Source organism: Brachyhypopomus gauderio, unplaced genomic scaffold (genome assembly GCF_052324685.1).
Source record: "Brachyhypopomus gauderio isolate BG-103 unplaced genomic scaffold, BGAUD_0.2 sc105, whole genome shotgun sequence".
Lineage (NCBI taxonomy): Eukaryota > Metazoa > Chordata > Actinopteri > Gymnotiformes > Hypopomidae > Brachyhypopomus > Brachyhypopomus gauderio.
The window spans coordinates 1-17,830 of NW_027506926.1; positions in this window are offsets into that span (position 1 = coordinate 1).

The window sequence follows — 17,830 nt, forward strand, 5'->3', positions numbered from 1 at the left end:
AGAGAAGCCATATCACTGCTCAGAGTGTGGGAAGAGTTTTACTCAACAGAGTCATCTCAATGAACACCAGCGCATTCACACAGGAGAGAAGCCATATCACTGCTCAGAGTGTGGGAAGAGTTTTACTACACAGAGAAGTCTTCAACTGCACCAGCACATTCACACAGGAGAGAAGCCATATCACTGCTCAGAGTGTGGGAAGAGTTTTACTACACAGAGTAATTTCAAAAAACACCAGCACATTCACACAGGAGAGAAGCCATATCACTGCTCAGAGTGTGGGAAGAGTTTTACTCAGCGGAGTCATCTCCAGCAACATCAACACATTCACACAGGTAAACAGTAGTGGGAGACTCTGAGCACAGACGTTTGAACATTTCCTCATCAGTCATGAATGATTTTAAGTTTTCTTATGTTTTCACTCTCCATGGCTAGGAGGCTAACTGGCATCAGTGTCCCTGCTTGGTTATGAATGTGATTAGTTTGTTAGTGTAAATGTGGATCGGCACATAAGAGATAGTAGTTGGTAATTGAACATGAGAAACGTTACCGGATAACAACACAGAGGTGAATATATGAAAGACCACATATACAAATATGCTCCGTACCCCCCAAAAATGTTTTGGTACCTCTGGGGATTCTAGGGGTGCCACCAGGGGTACATGAGCCGTAACAGGTCCTATTTACCACTGTATTGATGTAGAGTCTTGTTAGCAGGTCGGGGCTGCATTGTACAGCCACAGACACTCGTCTGCTGGCCTTTGATGTACACTGTACTGCTACAGATTTGGAGCAGCGAACTGTAGGCTCGTACTGAACAGCCATTTTAACGTCCTGCTGCTCTGTCCTTGTAGCAGGTCTCTTAGTAGTTGGGGCTGTGGTAACCTTCTAGGGTACTGGTGCCTGTGCTGAGACTTCCTCTCTTGTGTGCTCTAGGTGGAAAATGAACAACCTCGGGAGCAGAGAATACACCAAATTCAAAATCAACAGTGGATCCACTCTTGCCAAATCGTGCTCTAAGAAGTTTAAAAACCCATCGAGGGTGTTCATTTCCTCTCTCGGCTGAGACAAGGACAAATAAAAAAAAATTGTCTGCTCTGGAGAATGAACCCCTCCAAATTATCCTCCTCATTGAACTCGTGGGAGGGACAAATCGAGGAGGGTAGCTCAAACGGTTCACCATCCTTAACCTGTTTAATCAAGTCCTCAGACAAGATACACATTGGAAGATAACCGTAATCCTCCTCCTGATAATGCCTCACCTCGTAAGACTCCCTCACTGTCCTTTAATGGTGGATTATTCTGTGACGTGGCAGGTGTTGTGCAATCAGGAAGCGCACACAATCTCTGAGGGGATTGGTTTTTTAACAAACGGGTTTTACTTTGAACATACGGGGTTGCACACAAATTGACAGTAGACACACGAACAACACGAGCACAATGTGGCATGATGACACTAACGGAACTAACTGGCTAACACACATATGACCAACTAATCATTAGACATAAAGACAACAGACTCGACCAGCAACCTGACATATAACAGAACACTAAAACTTAACAAACTACACACACAGACATCTACAGACACGAGAAGCCATGAACAAAACAGAAATATAGAAAGATTAATTAAATCTGACATCCAAAACACAACAGACCACAAACCACAGACCAAAACGGACCACAAACGGTCACTATAATTTTTACTTTCACAATAAGTTTCACTATAATATGCACCATCACCTTACAATAACCCACAAAGACTGAACACCAACGATTAAATACCAGAACTAAATTACAAATGAGACACAGCTGAAGGGGAAGTAACATGGGGCGTGACTGAACAGACTAAAAAGTGATACATGATTGACAGGGAGGCGGGGCTAGACATGACACCCTCCTTAAAATCTCTGCATCACCTCTATTCCGTGACCTACAGAAAGCATGGACTACACTTGCTTACAAAGTGTTATTGTGTGTTTTGGATTCCTGTAAATATATTAGTCCGGAAATTTCAATGTGTTTCAATAATTTAATTAGTTTTTAATATGTGACTAAAGCTGATGTGAAATGTGCATACCTCAGGGGTCACCAAATGGCGGTCCGGATCCAATCACATTCCCGATTAACTGGATACGGACCCAAATTCCAAAAATATTTTTTTATTTTTACGGGAGACTAAATTTTAAACCGGAGCATTTATTTCAGGGCTACTGGAAAAACATTCCGTGACGAGTGTTACGTTCGCCCCCCCCCCCCCCCCTCCCCGCTCAACAACTTACGTTCGACACCGCCGACCCGGACCAAAATTGGACCGCGGAAAGATATAATTGATTACCCCTGGCATACATGTTTTAACTGGGATTCCATGGAAATCATGGTGGTGTTTTTGACTCTTCTGAAAGTCTGTAAATGCTCTATTGACAGATTAAAAGCAATACTACACAAACTGACCTTTTAGTGTTTTTTGTCTTTAGTTTGTTACACTCACAGAAATGATTCATGGCAGAAATGATTCATTTTATGCATTTACATCTATTTGATTTTATTTAAAAACTCATATATTTTATATTTATGCCTTAACATTAATTATTATCTACATAATCTAATCAATTCTAAAATGTCTTGAATGTAATTAGTTAATTTATACCAACACAGTTGAAATAATTACAGTTGTAAATCAAACAAGATTCTGTTATATAAAATGTATGTGACTGGTTTTCATTGAAGTTATGAGAAATGAAATGCGCTGCTCTCCCGCGGGTCTCCAGCAGGCAGGTTCATGTGGGTAGCAGTCGTCCATGCCACGGTAAGCAATCCGAGACATCCTGTTTTATTACTTTCAAATGTGTCCTAATCGTGCAGTTTATATCGCATCACATCAATGTAAATGTATTTGTATAGTTCTTGATTATTTTAAGTAGTTTTATGTCGATCGTGTTGCTGGACAAGACAATACCAACACATGCTAACATCACAGCGAACAGGCTTGCTTTTTCATGACATCTTAGCTAGTTCGGTAATACAGTTTGATACTGGATTAAACTAACCTATTGCGGTTGGTTTTCATGCAGGTTAAAATTACTAGTTATATCAGTTGCAAAGCAAGCCGGAAAGCATTCTCTTTGTCCACAACATTTAGTATACTCATTTTGTAATAAACTAGGCGCTGTCTGCTTATTTAAAGGTGAACTTGAGAACTCGTGCCATGGAGGTGTTTTGGTAGGTGCAAACTCATTACATTTTGACAAAATTCTGTGCTGTGAATGCACAATATGGCATTTCTGTGATTCATGCAAATCTGCAATATAAAAGTGTCTTTTTTTTTTAGGGGGGAGGGGTGTCAATGTGCTTCACAAGCTTAGTCGTGAGTACAAATAACTTTGTTGGAGTGTTTTACAGATGGGGTGGTCCACTAGGGAAATGTCAGTGACTTTGTTAGCCTCAGCACCTGTGTTTTATTGAGTCTCTGACACTAACAAGCATGAATCATGTGTTTGTTTGTTTTCCCAGAATGAAGACATCAATGTGAGGCGTGATTGTGTGCTGAGTTGTCTGAGCATCTACCTCAATGAAGACCTGGGCACACTGGTTAAAGAATACGGGGTATGTCAGCCTACTGTCTTTTGTGCCAGATGGAATTTCCATCCAGATGTGCCGGGTAACGTGCCGTTCATGAGAATGGGATAGACATGAGAACACATTGACCTTGACCACCAGTAGTTTATCATTAAGTCCAATGGCTTGTTTGTTTAGAATGAGAAATTCCCAAAAGTAAAGTGGTGGTAGTGCTGTCGCTTTGTAGGAAGTAAATCCACTTGGTCCAGAGGAACCTGAGGATAAAGTGGGCCAGGTTGGGGCACCCAAACCTAAACGCCTTTACTATGCAAAGGATGACAATTCTCACCAAAACAACAAGGTGAGGACACAGACACTTCATATTTCTTATGACCCAGCAGCATGATTTGGAAGTGTTAAGTAAGAAAAGCCTTTCAAATAATGTCAAGTCATTTTGATTCTTGGTTCTGATCAGCTGGATTCTAATATTTGTGTGTGTGTGTGTGTGTGTGTGTGTGTGTGTGTGTGTGTGTGTGTGTGTGTGTGTGTGGTGGGGGGATCATTAGGATGCATGTTGTGGACTATCTGCTTATGAACTCCAGCGCCTTGAGAACATCACACAGAAGGAAGCCTTCTTGTCTTCTTTGAACATATGGCAAGTACGTGGACATGTTAACTGAAACTATAACCAATACACAGGGTTCGTACGGTCATGAAAAACCTGGAAAAGTTATGGAATTTGAAAATAGCAATTTCCAGGCCTGGATAAGTTTTGGAAAAACTAAAAATACTCAAATGTTTTGGAAAAGTCATGGAAATTTGCTTGACACAATAAATATATGTCGATAACCGGAAGAAAAAATAAACATATATAATATAGCCATGTTTTTTCTTTGTGCGGACCACTAACGTAACTTCACAGGTTAGTTCGCTACGTTAGCGTTGGACTCCAAGCGGAGCTGTAGATTGTACTTTGATGACGTGTAAATCAGCGTAATGCTGGTAAATGCCGATTCAACTATGGCTGCTTCAGTTGGACAAATACAAGCTATGGATTGAGAAAGACAAGGACACGGGGCATGCAAAATGTGCACTGTGTGGTTAACCAACTGGTTAACGTTGGGGTTAGAGACTGAAAAGTCCGACGCAAAGCAGTTTTCGTCGTTAAGCACGAACCTAGATTTAGACACGCCTTGATCGTAAACACACAATAGAAAAAAACTAACAATGTTCTCGTGCGTACAGCGTGAGAAAGAGCGACCGCGTTGCCGAGATGGGCTGCGGTGGAGGCTGTGCTGCTTCAGCTTATCGTACACAACACTACACAACACAACACTCCACTACACTCCACAGTGCTGCCACTGCACCTCCACGCACCGCGCGAAATTAAGAAAAGTCGGTCGTAACTCCGTCCGTCGTTAACCAGACCCGTCGGTAAGCGGGAACTCACCGGCTTTTAGCCCGGATACGGCTTATAGCTACAACATTTTCCATTAAAAAAACTTAGATGCGGCTTATATTGATATTGAAAATACGGTAAATGTTTATTTTTTCAATTATGTGTCTTTTCATTAATTGATGATATACTGTGGAATTTTAGCCTGGATTTTTTCTTATTTTTTGTGTCTACACATATGTTTAGAGAATGTACAGTCATTGAAATTTGTCTGAAAGTCATGGAAAAGTCATGGAAATTAGTTGTCAAAAAAGTGTATGAACCCTGAATACAAGCCTGATTAGCAGTTGTCCATTTCACACCGTCTCCCTCTCATACTTTGTCTTCATCTACTCTCCTCTCAGTCTCTTTTTCTCTCCATCCTGCTCTTTTCACTGTTGTCCCCTACTGTCTTCTCTGTATCTTTCTTTCTCTCATACTCACTCCTCTCCCACCAGTGTACCTTCACACAATTTTGCATGGGAATTTAAAAAGGTGACAAATTTGGTCTTAATGGGTTATTCTCAATTTTGTTCCTTCTACAATGTAATTTACAAATGTGTCATTCCTGTCTTTCTTGTAGTATGTTTAGCATTGCTGTTCATGGAGAGAAACAATGGGATAATTAGTGTTTTTCTCTGTGAAAAGGCAGCTGAGGATCTGAGGCAGTCAGAAAAGCCAAAGCCAGATGTCAAGAGGTAAGTCATAAAGCAGTGTAGTTGGAAGCATGAATTATTTTTGCTCTTGGGGCTGAATATTGACTAGAAGGGGGTGTTTCCAACAGTCGAGGAGTAAAGGGAGAGACATGGAAAGGTTGGTTCTTTCTCAGGGCCTGAATTTCAGTGCGGGATTGCGGGAATTGCGCACTATTTCTTCGATTCCCGCAATTTTAGCCATAATAATGCGGGAAACTTCCCGCACACAATTACAGCGAAAACGTTCAGCAAAACATAGCTCGGTTTGTATTGTGAGACGGACAGATAGTCGGACAGACCGACGTCCGTACTGGACGCTGCACTCGGCGCTCTCACTCTTCCTAGCACCGCAGCGGCGGTGACGTTGACCAAACTAATCCTCAGGATTCACAGACAGGTGACGGTAGTAAACTAAAGCAGCAGTCCAAAGATATGTTTCAGTCCAACTGGCCAAGAATATATCCTTGGCTCGAACTTAATAGCGGTGAAATGAGCTGCTCGATTTGTAAAATGTACAGTGCTGTGCCTTTTACCAGCCGATGCTACAAAACATCGACTTTAAGTCGCCACTCGGCTAGTGTCTCTCATACAGCAGCACTGAAAAGAAATCGCGAGGCTGATCTGAAAGTGGTGGTCGATAACGGAGGAGAAGTGCAAAAAAACAGATTACCAGGGTTGCCAACTTTATCACTTTGAGTGAGATTTGATTTTAGGAGGGAGGGAGGGGGGTGGCGGCGTGTGTGTAAAATATAGGCCGGGGGTGGGGTGTGCGTGTGTAAATTGTTGGGGGGGGGTGTAAAATGGACACATTAAGTATTATATCAGAGCGATATAAGCGAACTAGTGGCTCCAGAGCGAACTAGTAACTCATTGAATCATAGATGTAGATCAGAGGTAAATAAACTAGATTTTTTCAGCGTGAGAAATCGGATGTGGCGTTTGTACGTGTGAAGACGGTCAAATGCGTGTGTCTCACGCTCATTGCGTGAGAGTTGGCAACCCTGGATTACTGCAATGCATAAAATTCTGCCTGATGCCCAGTCAGCTGATTGTGATGTGATGACACATTTCAGCACACAAAACAGAGGTAAAATTAAGTTATAACAAGCCTAACCAATGTATGCTAATTTCAGAGCTTGGCCCTCCAAGAGAGCAGTTGGAATGTTTTTTTTTTATTTAGAAAAGAAAGACCAAGGAGAGGACAGATCAGGGTAGAGAAGAACCATATATATACATGTATATAAAATATATACATTGTAACTTGTCTCTTGGTTCTTCTCTACCCTGATCTGCACAGCAAGACCTGAATTTAGGTTCACCAGACCTGTATTATATATTATATATATATGTGTGTGTGTGTATATATATATATATGTGTGTATTTAGGTTCACCAGACCTGTATTATATATTATATATATATGTGTGTGTGTATATATATATATATATGTGTGTATTTAGGTTCACCAGACCTGTATTATATATTATATATATATGTGTGTGTGTATATATATATATATGTGTGTATTCAGGTTCACCAGAAGTATCCCCCCCCCCCCCCCCCCCCCAAAATGTAGAAATCCCCCTTATGTGACACATTTAAGGGGGGAATTCCCACTCATTTTGAAAAATGAATTTCAGGCCCTGTTTCTCTTCTTTATCAACCTTCCTCTCACTCCTACTGTCCTCTCTTAGGCCAATACAAGACAGCTCACTTCTTTACGGGTGCTGAAAAGTTGAATAATTTCAGCTTTTCAATGCTGCTCAGCACCTCTCTTGTTTATTACGTCACAAGGTAAAGTTTTGTGACCAATTTGCAAAAAACTGGGCAAAACACAATGTGAGTCAGCTTTAGACATAACAGGTATGATGCACACACACTACTACTCCCTGACTGGAAGACTGCATCTTTATTTCCTCTACCATACTATTGTTTTAGGTGATTTATCAGGTGCCCAGGCTCAACTCAAACATGTGAGAACAACACTACTCCTTTATATGATAATTGTCAGATTATTTATTGTCACCTTGGCAGAAAAGTGCAAAATATTCAAGAGTAGTACTGCACACCTGATTAATCACTTAAACTTATAGTATACGCAGGAAATGAAGGTCTTCCTGTCAGGATGTAGTGGAGCCTGTGCATCAAGTCTATTATTCCAGTGATGAGAGTAAGAAGGAGAATAAACCTTACCCCTACAAGAGCTTAGGAGAGAGAAAAGATGAGTAGAGAAGGAAGTGTCAGGAATAGCCGATGACATAATCAAGTTCACCTGTTTCACCACCACGCCCACATTCCATACATACTTAAGCACCAGAACTACACTTCCTGGTTGCGAAGTATTGCCTCCATGTTGTTGCATACCAAGCCTTTTCTCCGGTCTGTCTGCCTGTGTCCCGAACTCTGCTTGCCCCCTAGACCACGTCTCCCGCCTGACCCCTGGATACCTCCCGGACTCTGCTCTCGCCTCTCGACCTCGGACCGTTCTGACCACCGCTACTCCACTACAGCCCTACACCAGCATAACACCACTGTGTGCTCTACGTGGCCTGCTGTACTGAATTATCTTAATAAAAAGCACTCACTTCCGCATCAGGATCTCTCCTCGCGTGTTCCATTCGTTACAGGAAGACTGTAGAAGAGAGGGAGAGGTGGTTGGAGAGGTTTGCCTCCTTTTCTTCAATCCGTTTTCCCTGCACCAATGAACAGTTTCTTATTTGGCTCTTACAGCAGCTACTAGCTACGTATTTACATCGCTGATCTGAATAAAATCAGTGGGAGGGTTCCTGGTTCTGTATTGTTAGATGTATTTTTAGGTGGTGTGTTGTTAACTGCATTTCTTTAGCAGGTCAAAGGCTTCATTAGGAAAAGAGCAGGCTCTGCAGTCTCCCCAGAAATCCCTCTGTCTTAAAGAAGCACAATGCCTTACCCCCAGTGGTGGATCAACCCTTAAACACGTGAGAACAAGTCTACTGTAAAGAATATTTGTCAGAGTTTTTAATTGTTGTTGTCATCTTGATTGAAAAGTCCACAATTTGAGAGAAGACTGTATATAATCTCATGTTAACAAAAACACACAATGCATCCTTATGACTTTTTCTTTTTTTCCAGGCTTTTAGGAGGTGATCAAAGGTCTTAAGGTCATTGTTACCTTGAACATGCATCCATCTCATTCTCATGAACACATATATGCAGTGCTTTAAAGCAGTGGCGTGCACACATAGACATCAGGTGGTGCTAAAGCACCAGCAACTCTGCCCTTTATCAACGAAAGTGCCCTTTAGAAACTTCGGTTTTCATTTTACTGAGGTCGGTTTGAAATGATCTTTTGAAAACCTGAGCGATTAAAAACAATGCCCTGAAATGAGCCACCACCTCGCACACGCCCGACCTCTCTCTTCCTTTAACAACAGATGCGCTGCAGCAACAGTTCAGTTCAGCGAGTGGAAGGAAGCGTCTTCAGCACAGCACGCACGGTCACAGATAGACTTCTCCCGTGCCCCACCAGCCAAGTCACATACACATCAAGTCAAATCGTACCGTTTGCCCTCTAAGACCAACGTGAAACCATTTTGTTGTGCAGTAAAATGTCTCATACAGCACCAAACTACTAAGCATTTTTAGCTGACTGGTCGTGAGGACGACCACATACAAATAATTAAGGTAGAGTTTGCAGATCTATGTGTTAAGCTGAACATTTTCTGTTGTATAGGTTTTGTTAGACAACATAAATTAACACATTCATTTGTGAAAGAAGAAACTGGAAGTTCCCCATTACCTGTGAAAAATGCCCATCTGCATTCATGTAATGACAACACTCAGTAGCCTATAACTCCTTCTTGTTCTTTTTGGTCTTTGTACTGTCTTAATTGTAGGCCTATATTGATTTACTAATTGCAAAATATATGCAACAAGGCCTGCAGACAGTGGAGGGTAAACAGAAGTTAACTGAAGGACTTAAAAATTACTGTATATAGTTAATATTGGATATGAATTTTATCAGTTGGCTGCGTGACTTTTCTCCGTTGAAAACTCGCGTTTAGAGAATGTTACAAATAAAATGTCAAATTTCATTCAACATGTGCTTGTAATTTTTTTTATAATTAGGTGTACCACGTGCGCTAAACAGTGCCCTTCAACCCCCCCCCCGAGTACTTGCCCCCCAAAATGTCTGTGCACACCACTGCTTTAAAGAAATATCTTCAAATTAACATTCAGTTGGCCTAAGGATGAGCTGCTTAGATTTTGGTGGTCCAGGTTAGGGTCACACAGCTCATCATCCTGTTCTTTCTGTTCCAGGACATTGAATCCAGAGAGGCTGAGGCAGATGTTGCCGAGCAGAGGGTCATGGTCCTGATGGTAATGGACGCTTTGCTGATGTTGGTGTTGTGCTGGAAGGTGTGGAAGTTCTCCATAACCTGCAGAGTGTCAGCAATACATGTGTGATGCTTTATGGGCTGATCTACACACTCAACTTGAGTTATCCAAAAAGCATGCGTACATTCGAGGTGTACCAGAAAATCCTGATGGACCTGGACTCAACCAAGCTTTCACCAAAAGTACAGGCACTGAATATCAAATTGCTCCAGTAATTTGACTGGCAGTAATGCACTTAAACAACCCCTACCTGATTTGTCTTTTTTCCTCAGTCAGAGAGGATCTTGTGTTTAAATGATCCCTTAGTTATTGAAGGGTATATCGGGGAAATACCTGTTTTGTTTTCTTTTAGTGTTGAAGCATTTAACGGGAGTGTTGTGAGAGTGTAGGTGGGTTCATGGATGGCCGGTTTCTGAAGTGTGTTAGCTGGCAGTGTTGTAGTGGCTCAGCTCAAACTGTATTTGTCATTGTTTCTGAATTCTGTATGATCTGGTTGTCTTTAAAAGATATTTAATCTACAGAAAAGATCCTGAAGATGTTGTAATTTCATGTATTTAATGTTTAATGTGAAGTTCTAATGCTAATAAAGCTTTTGAATCAACAAGATGGTCTGATTGTTCTTATGCATCATTAAGATTGTACTAAATGGAAAGACAGAATGTGATTGGAGATCACAGAGATGAAAGAAAACAAAACTGAGTCTCAGACATGAAGAATTTAAGGCATTTTCCCCACTGTTTCCAAATGTTTATCTGAAGTGACAAACCCAGATGTGTATCATTACTATGTTGCTGAAACAGTGTGTTCACACAGGCAGTGAAAGCTTACTGCAATTTAGATGCTTATAATTACTTTCTCAGTGGAAAAGTTGATGCAGAGGGCATCAGAATTGTATATGGTGAAGTTGGAGCAACCTGCCAAACACGTCACTATTTCTAAAACATACTGCACATGTTTCTTAGTAAGGAGTGGGGGTTGTTTTGTTAAACTCTATATTTAATTATATATTTTCAATGGTTTGAACATTTATTCAGCTTATTAGAAACAAACGTCGATTAAAAAAGACTTCAGAATCGCCTTTATTGTCATTATAATTTACATTACAATGAAATTTGATTCTCATCCAAGGTGTTTGCCAGTACAGTAAATACACACAGAGAAGCCTCAGGCTTTAGCCAAACAAGGCGTGCTGGCATGAGGTTCTCCGTGTCCTGGTAGGAGACCTCATCCATGTATCACATGATGTTTCCAACAAGCAGGTAGTTAGATAATGGCAGTAATCTATGCAGTTAGGCCCTTATAAAGATCCAGATCAGTCAGTTCAGCACATGCTTTCTGATGTCACACAAACACAAACACACATATCTATCTATCTACCAACATAACTACCTACCTGCCTCCATTTATTTGCTTACCTCCTGTCCAGATGTGGCTTGTAACAAATGAGGTCATACCAAATGGTGAGAAGCCTCAGGCTTTAGCCAAACAAGGCGTGCTGGCATGAGGTTCTCCGTGTCCTGGTAGGAGACCTCATCCATGTATTATATGATGTTTCCAACAAGCAGGTCCTTAGATAATGGCAGTAATCTATGCAGTTAGTCCATTATAAACGTCCAGATCTGTCACTTCAGCACATGCTTTCTGAAGTCACACAAACACAAACACACATATCTATCTTTCTACCAACATAACTACCTACCTGCCTCCATCTATTTGCTTACCTCCTGTCCAGATGTGGCTTGTAACAAATTAGGTCATACCAAATGGTGAGAAGCCTCAGGCTTTAGCCAAACAAGGCGTGCTGGCATGAGGTTCTCCGTGTCCTGGAAGGAGACCTCATCCATGTATTTTATGATGTTTTCAACAAGCAGGTACTTAGATAATGGCAGTAATCTATGCAGTTAGTCCATTATAAACGTCCAGATCTGTCACTTCAGCACATGCTTTCTGATGTCACACAAACACAAACACACATATCTATCTATCTACCAACATAACTACCTACCTGCCTCCATCTATTTGCTTACCTCCTGTCCAGATGTGGCTTGTAACGAATGAGGTCATACCAAATGGTGAGAAGACTCAGGCTTTAGCCAAACAAGGCGTGTTGGCATGAGGTTCTCCGTGTCCTGGTACGAGACCTTATCCATGTATCGTATGATGTTTCCAACAAGCAGGTAGTTAGATAATGCCAGTAATCTATGCAGTTAGTCCCTTATAAAGATCCAGATCTGTCACTTCAGCACATGCTTTCTGATGTCACACAAACACAAACACACATATCTATCTATCTATCTGACAACATAACTACCTACCTGCCTCCATCTATTTGCTTACCTCCTGTCCAGATGTGGCTTGTAACAAATGAGGTCATACCAAATGGTGAGAAGACTCAGGCTTTAGCCAAACAAGGCATGTTGGCATGAGGTTCTCCGTGTCCTGGTAGGAGACCTCATCCATGTATCACATGATGTTTCCAACAAGCAGGTAGTTAGATAATGGCAGTAATCTATGCAGTTAGGCCCTTATAAAGATCCAGCTCTGTCACTTCAGCAAATGCTTTCTGATGTCACACAAACACAAACACAAACACAAACACACATATCTATCTATCTATCTATCTATCTATCTAACAACATAACTACCTACCTGCCTCCATCTATTTGCTTACCTCCTGTCCAGATGTGGCTTGTAACGAATGAGGTCATACCAAATGGTGAGAAGACTCAGGCTTTAGCCAAACAAGGCGTGCTGGCATGAGGTTCTCTGTGTCCTGGTAGGAGACCTCATCCATGTATCACATGATGTTTCCAACAAGCAGGTAGTTAGATAATGGCAGTAATCTATGCAGTTAGGCCCTTATAAAGATCCAGATCTGTCACTTCAGCACATGCTTTCTGATGTCACACAAACACAAACACAAACACACATATCTATCTATCTATCTATCTCACAACATAACTACCTACCTGCATCCATCTATTTGCTTACCTCCTGTCCAGATGTGGCTTGTAACAAATGAGGTCATACCAAATGGTGAGAAGACTCAGGCTTTAGCCAAACAAGGCGTGTTGGCATGAGGTTCTCCGTGTCCTGGTAGGAGACCTCATCCATGTATCATATGATGTTTCCAACAAGCAGGTATTTAGATAATGGCAGTAATCTATGCAGTTAGGCCCTTATAAAGATCCAGATCTGTCAGTTCAGCACATGCTTTCTGATGTCACACAAACACAAACACACATATCTATCTATCTACCAACATAACTACCTACCTGCCTCCATCTATTTGCTTACCTCCTGTCCAGATGTGGCTTGTAACGAATGAGGTCATACCAAATGGTGAGAAGACTCAGGCTTTAGCCAAACAAGGCGTGTTGGCATGAGGTTCTCCGTGTCCTGGTAGGACACCTCATCCATGTATCGTATGATGTTTCCAACAAGCAGGTAGTTAGATAATGGCAGTAATCTATGCAGTTAGGCCCTTATATAGATCCAGATCTGTCACTTCAGCACATGCTTTCTGATGTCACACAAACACAAACACACATATCTATGTATCTACCAACATAACTACCTACCTGCCTCCATCTATTTGCTTACCTCCTGTCCAGATGTGGCTTGTAACAAATGAGGTCATACCAAATGGTGAGAAGCCTCAGGCTTTAGCCAAACAAGGCGTGTTGGCATGAGGTTCTCCGTGTCCTGGTAGGAGACCTCATCCATGTATCACATGATGTTTCCAACAAGCAGGTATTTAGATAATGGCAGTAATCTATGCAGTTAGGCCCTTATAAAGATCCAGATCTGTCACTTCAGCACATGCTTTCTGATGTCACACAAACCCAAACACAAACACAAACACAAACACACATATCTATCTATCTATCTATCTCACAACATAACTACCTACCTGCATCCATCTATTTGCTTACCTCCTGTCCAGATGTGGCTTGTAACAAATGAGGTCATACCAAATGGTGAGAAGACTCAGGCTTTAGCCAAACAAGGCGTGTTGGCATGAGGTTCTCCGTGTCCTGGTAGGAGACCTCATCCATGTATCATATGATGTTTCCAACAAGCAGGTATTTAGATAATGGCAGTAATCTATGCAGTTAGGCCCTTATAAAGATCCAGATCTGTCAGTTCAGCACATGCTTTCTGATGTCACACAAACACAAACACACATATCTATCTATCTACCAACATAACTACCTACCTGCCTCCATCTATTTGCTTACCTCCTGTCCAGATGTGGCTTGTAACGAATGAGGTCATACCAAATGGTGAGAAGACTCAGGCTTTAGCCAAACAAGGCGTGTTGGCATGAGGTTCTCCGTGTCCTGGTAGGACACCTCATCCATGTATCGTATGATGTTTCCAACAAGCAGGTAGTTAGATAATGGCAGTAATCTATGCAGTTAGGCCCTTATATAGATCCAGATCTGTCACTTCAGCACATGCTTTCTGATGTCACACAAACACAAACACACATATCTATGTATCTACCAACATAACTACCTACCTGCCTCCATCTATTTGCTTACCTCCTGTCCAGATGTGGCTTGTAACAAATGAGGTCATACCAAATGGTGAGAAGCCTCAGGCTTTAGCCAAACAAGGCGTGTTGGCATGAGGTTCTCCGTGTCCTGGTAGGAGACCTCATCCATGTATCACATGATGTTTCCAACAAGCAGGTATTTAGATAATGGCAGTAATCTATGCAGTTAGGCCCTTATAAAGATCCAGATCTGTCACTTCAGCACATGCTTTCTGATGTCACACAAACCCAAACACAAACACAAACACAAACACACATATCTATCTATCTATCTATCTAACAACATAACTACCTACCTGCCTCCATCTATTTGCTTACCTCCTGTCCAGATGTGGCTTGTAACGAATGAGGTCATACCAAATGGTGAGAAGCCTCAGGCTTTAGCCAAACAAGGTGTGCTGGCATGAGGTTCTCCATGTCCTGGTAGGAGACCTCATCCATGTATCGTATGATGTTTCCAACAAGCAGGTAGTTAGATAATGCCAGTAATCTATGCAGTTAGGCCCTTATAAAGATCCAGATCTGTCACTTCAGCACATGCTTTCTGATGTCACACAAACACAAACACACATATCTATCTATCTATCTAACTAACAACATAACTACCTACCTGCCTCCATCTATTTGCTTACCTCCTGTCCAGATGTGGCTTGTAACAAATGAGGTCATACCAAATGGTGAGAAGCCTCAGGCTTTAGCCAAACAAGGCGTGCTGGCATGAGGTTCTCCGTGTCCTGGTAGGAGACCTCATCCATGTATCGTATGATGTTTCCAACAAGCAGGTAGTTAGATAATGGCAGTAATCTATGCAGTTAGGCCCTTATAAAGATTCAGATCGGTCAGTTCAGCACATCCTTTCTGATGTCACACAAACACAAACACACATATCTATCTATCTATCTAACAACATAACTACCTACCTGCCTCCATCTATTTGCTTACCTCCTGTCCAGATGTGGCTTGTAACAAATGAGGTCATACCAAATGGTGAGAAGACTCAGGCTTTAGCCAAACAAGGCGTGTTGGCATGAGGTTCTCCGTGTCCTGGTAGGAGACCTCATCCATGTATCACATGATGTTTCCAACAAGCAGGTAGTTAGATAATGGCAGTAATCTATGCAGTTAGGCCCTTATAAAGATCCAGCTCTGTCACTTCAGCAAATGCTTTCTGATGTCACACAAACACAAACACAAACACAAACACACATATCTATCTATCTATCTATCTATCTATCTAACAACATAACTACCTACCTGCCTCCATCTATTTGCTTACCTCCTGTCCAGATGTGGCTTGTAACGAATGAGGTCATACCAAATGGTGAGAAGACTCAGGCTTTAGCCAAACAAGGCGTGCTGGCATGAGGTTCTCTGTGTCCTGGTAGGAGACCTCATCCATGTATCACATGATGTTTCCAACAAGCAGGTAGTTAGATAATGGCAGTAATCTATGCAGTTAGGCCCTTATAAAGATCCAGATCTGTCACTTCAGCACATGCTTTCTGATGTCACACAAACACAAACACAAACACACATATCTATCTATCTATCTATCTCACAACATAACTACCTACCTGCATCCATCTATTTGCTTACCTCCTGTCCAGATGTGGCTTGTAACAAATGAGGTCATACCAAATGGTGAGAAGACTCAGGCTTTAGCCAAACAAGGCGTGTTGGCATGAGGTTCTCCGTGTCCTGGTAGGAGACCTCATCCATGTATCATATGATGTTTCCAACAAGCAGGTAGTTAGATAATGGCAGTAATCTATGCAGTTAGGCCCTTATAAAGATCCAGATCTGTCAGTTCAGCACATGCTTTCTGATGTCACACAAACACAAACACACATATCTATCTATCTACCAACATAACTACCTACCTGCCTCCATCTATTTGCTTACCTCCTGTCCAGATGTGGCTTGTAACAAATGAGTTCATACCAAATGGTGAGAAGACTCAGGCTTTAGCCAAACAAGGCGTGTTGGCATGAGGTTCTCCGTGTCCTGGTAGGACACCTCATCCATGTATCGTATGATGTTTCCAACAAGCAGGTAGTTAGATAATGGCAGTAATCTATGCAGTTAGGCCCTTATATAGATCCAGATCTGTCACTTCAGCACATGCTTTCTGATGTCACACAAACACAAACACACATATCTATGTATCTACCAACATAACTACCTACCTGCCTCCATCTATTTGCTTACCTCCTGTCCAGATGTGGCTTGTAACAAATGAGGTCATACCAAATGGTGAGAAGCCTCAGGCTTTAGCCAAACAAGGCGTGTTGGCATGAGGTTCTCCGTGTCCTGGTAGGAGACCTCATCCATGTATCACATGATGTTTCCAACAAGCAGGTATTTAGATAATGGCAGTAATCTATGCAGTTAGGCCCTTATAAAGATCCAGATCTGTCACTTCAGCACATGCTTTCTGATGTCACACAAACACAAACACACATATCTATGTATCTACCAACATAACTACCTACCTGCCTCCATCTATTTGCTTACCTCCTGTCCAGATGTGGCTTGTAACTAATGAGGTCATACCAAATGGTGAGAAGCCTCAGGCTTTAGCCAAACAAGGCGTGTTGGCATGTGGTTCTCCGTGTCCTGGTAGGAGACCTCATCCATGTATCATATGATGTTTCCAACAAGCAGGTAGTTAGATAATGGCAGTAATCTATGCAGTTAGGCCCTTATAAAGATCCAGATCTGTCACTTCAGCACATGCTTTCTGATGTCACACAAACACAAACACAAACACACATATCTATCTATCTATCTATCTATCTATCTATCTATCTATCTATCTATCTATCTATCTATCTATCTATCTATCTATCTATCTATCTATCTATCTATCTATCTATCTATCTATCTATCTATCTATCTATCTATCTATCTATCTATCTATCTAACAACATAACTACCTACCTGCCTCCATCTATTTGCTTACCTCCTGTCCAGATGTGGCTTGTAACAAATTAGGTCATACCAAATGGTGAGAAGCCTCAGGCTTTAGCCAAACAAGGCGTGCTGGCATGAGGTTCTCCGTGTCCTGGTAGGAGACCTCATCCATGTATCATATGATGTTTCCAACAAGCAGGTGTTTAGATATTGGCAGTAATCTATGCAGTTAGGCCCATATAAAGATCCAGATCTGTCACTTCAGCACATGCTTTCTGATGTCACACAAACA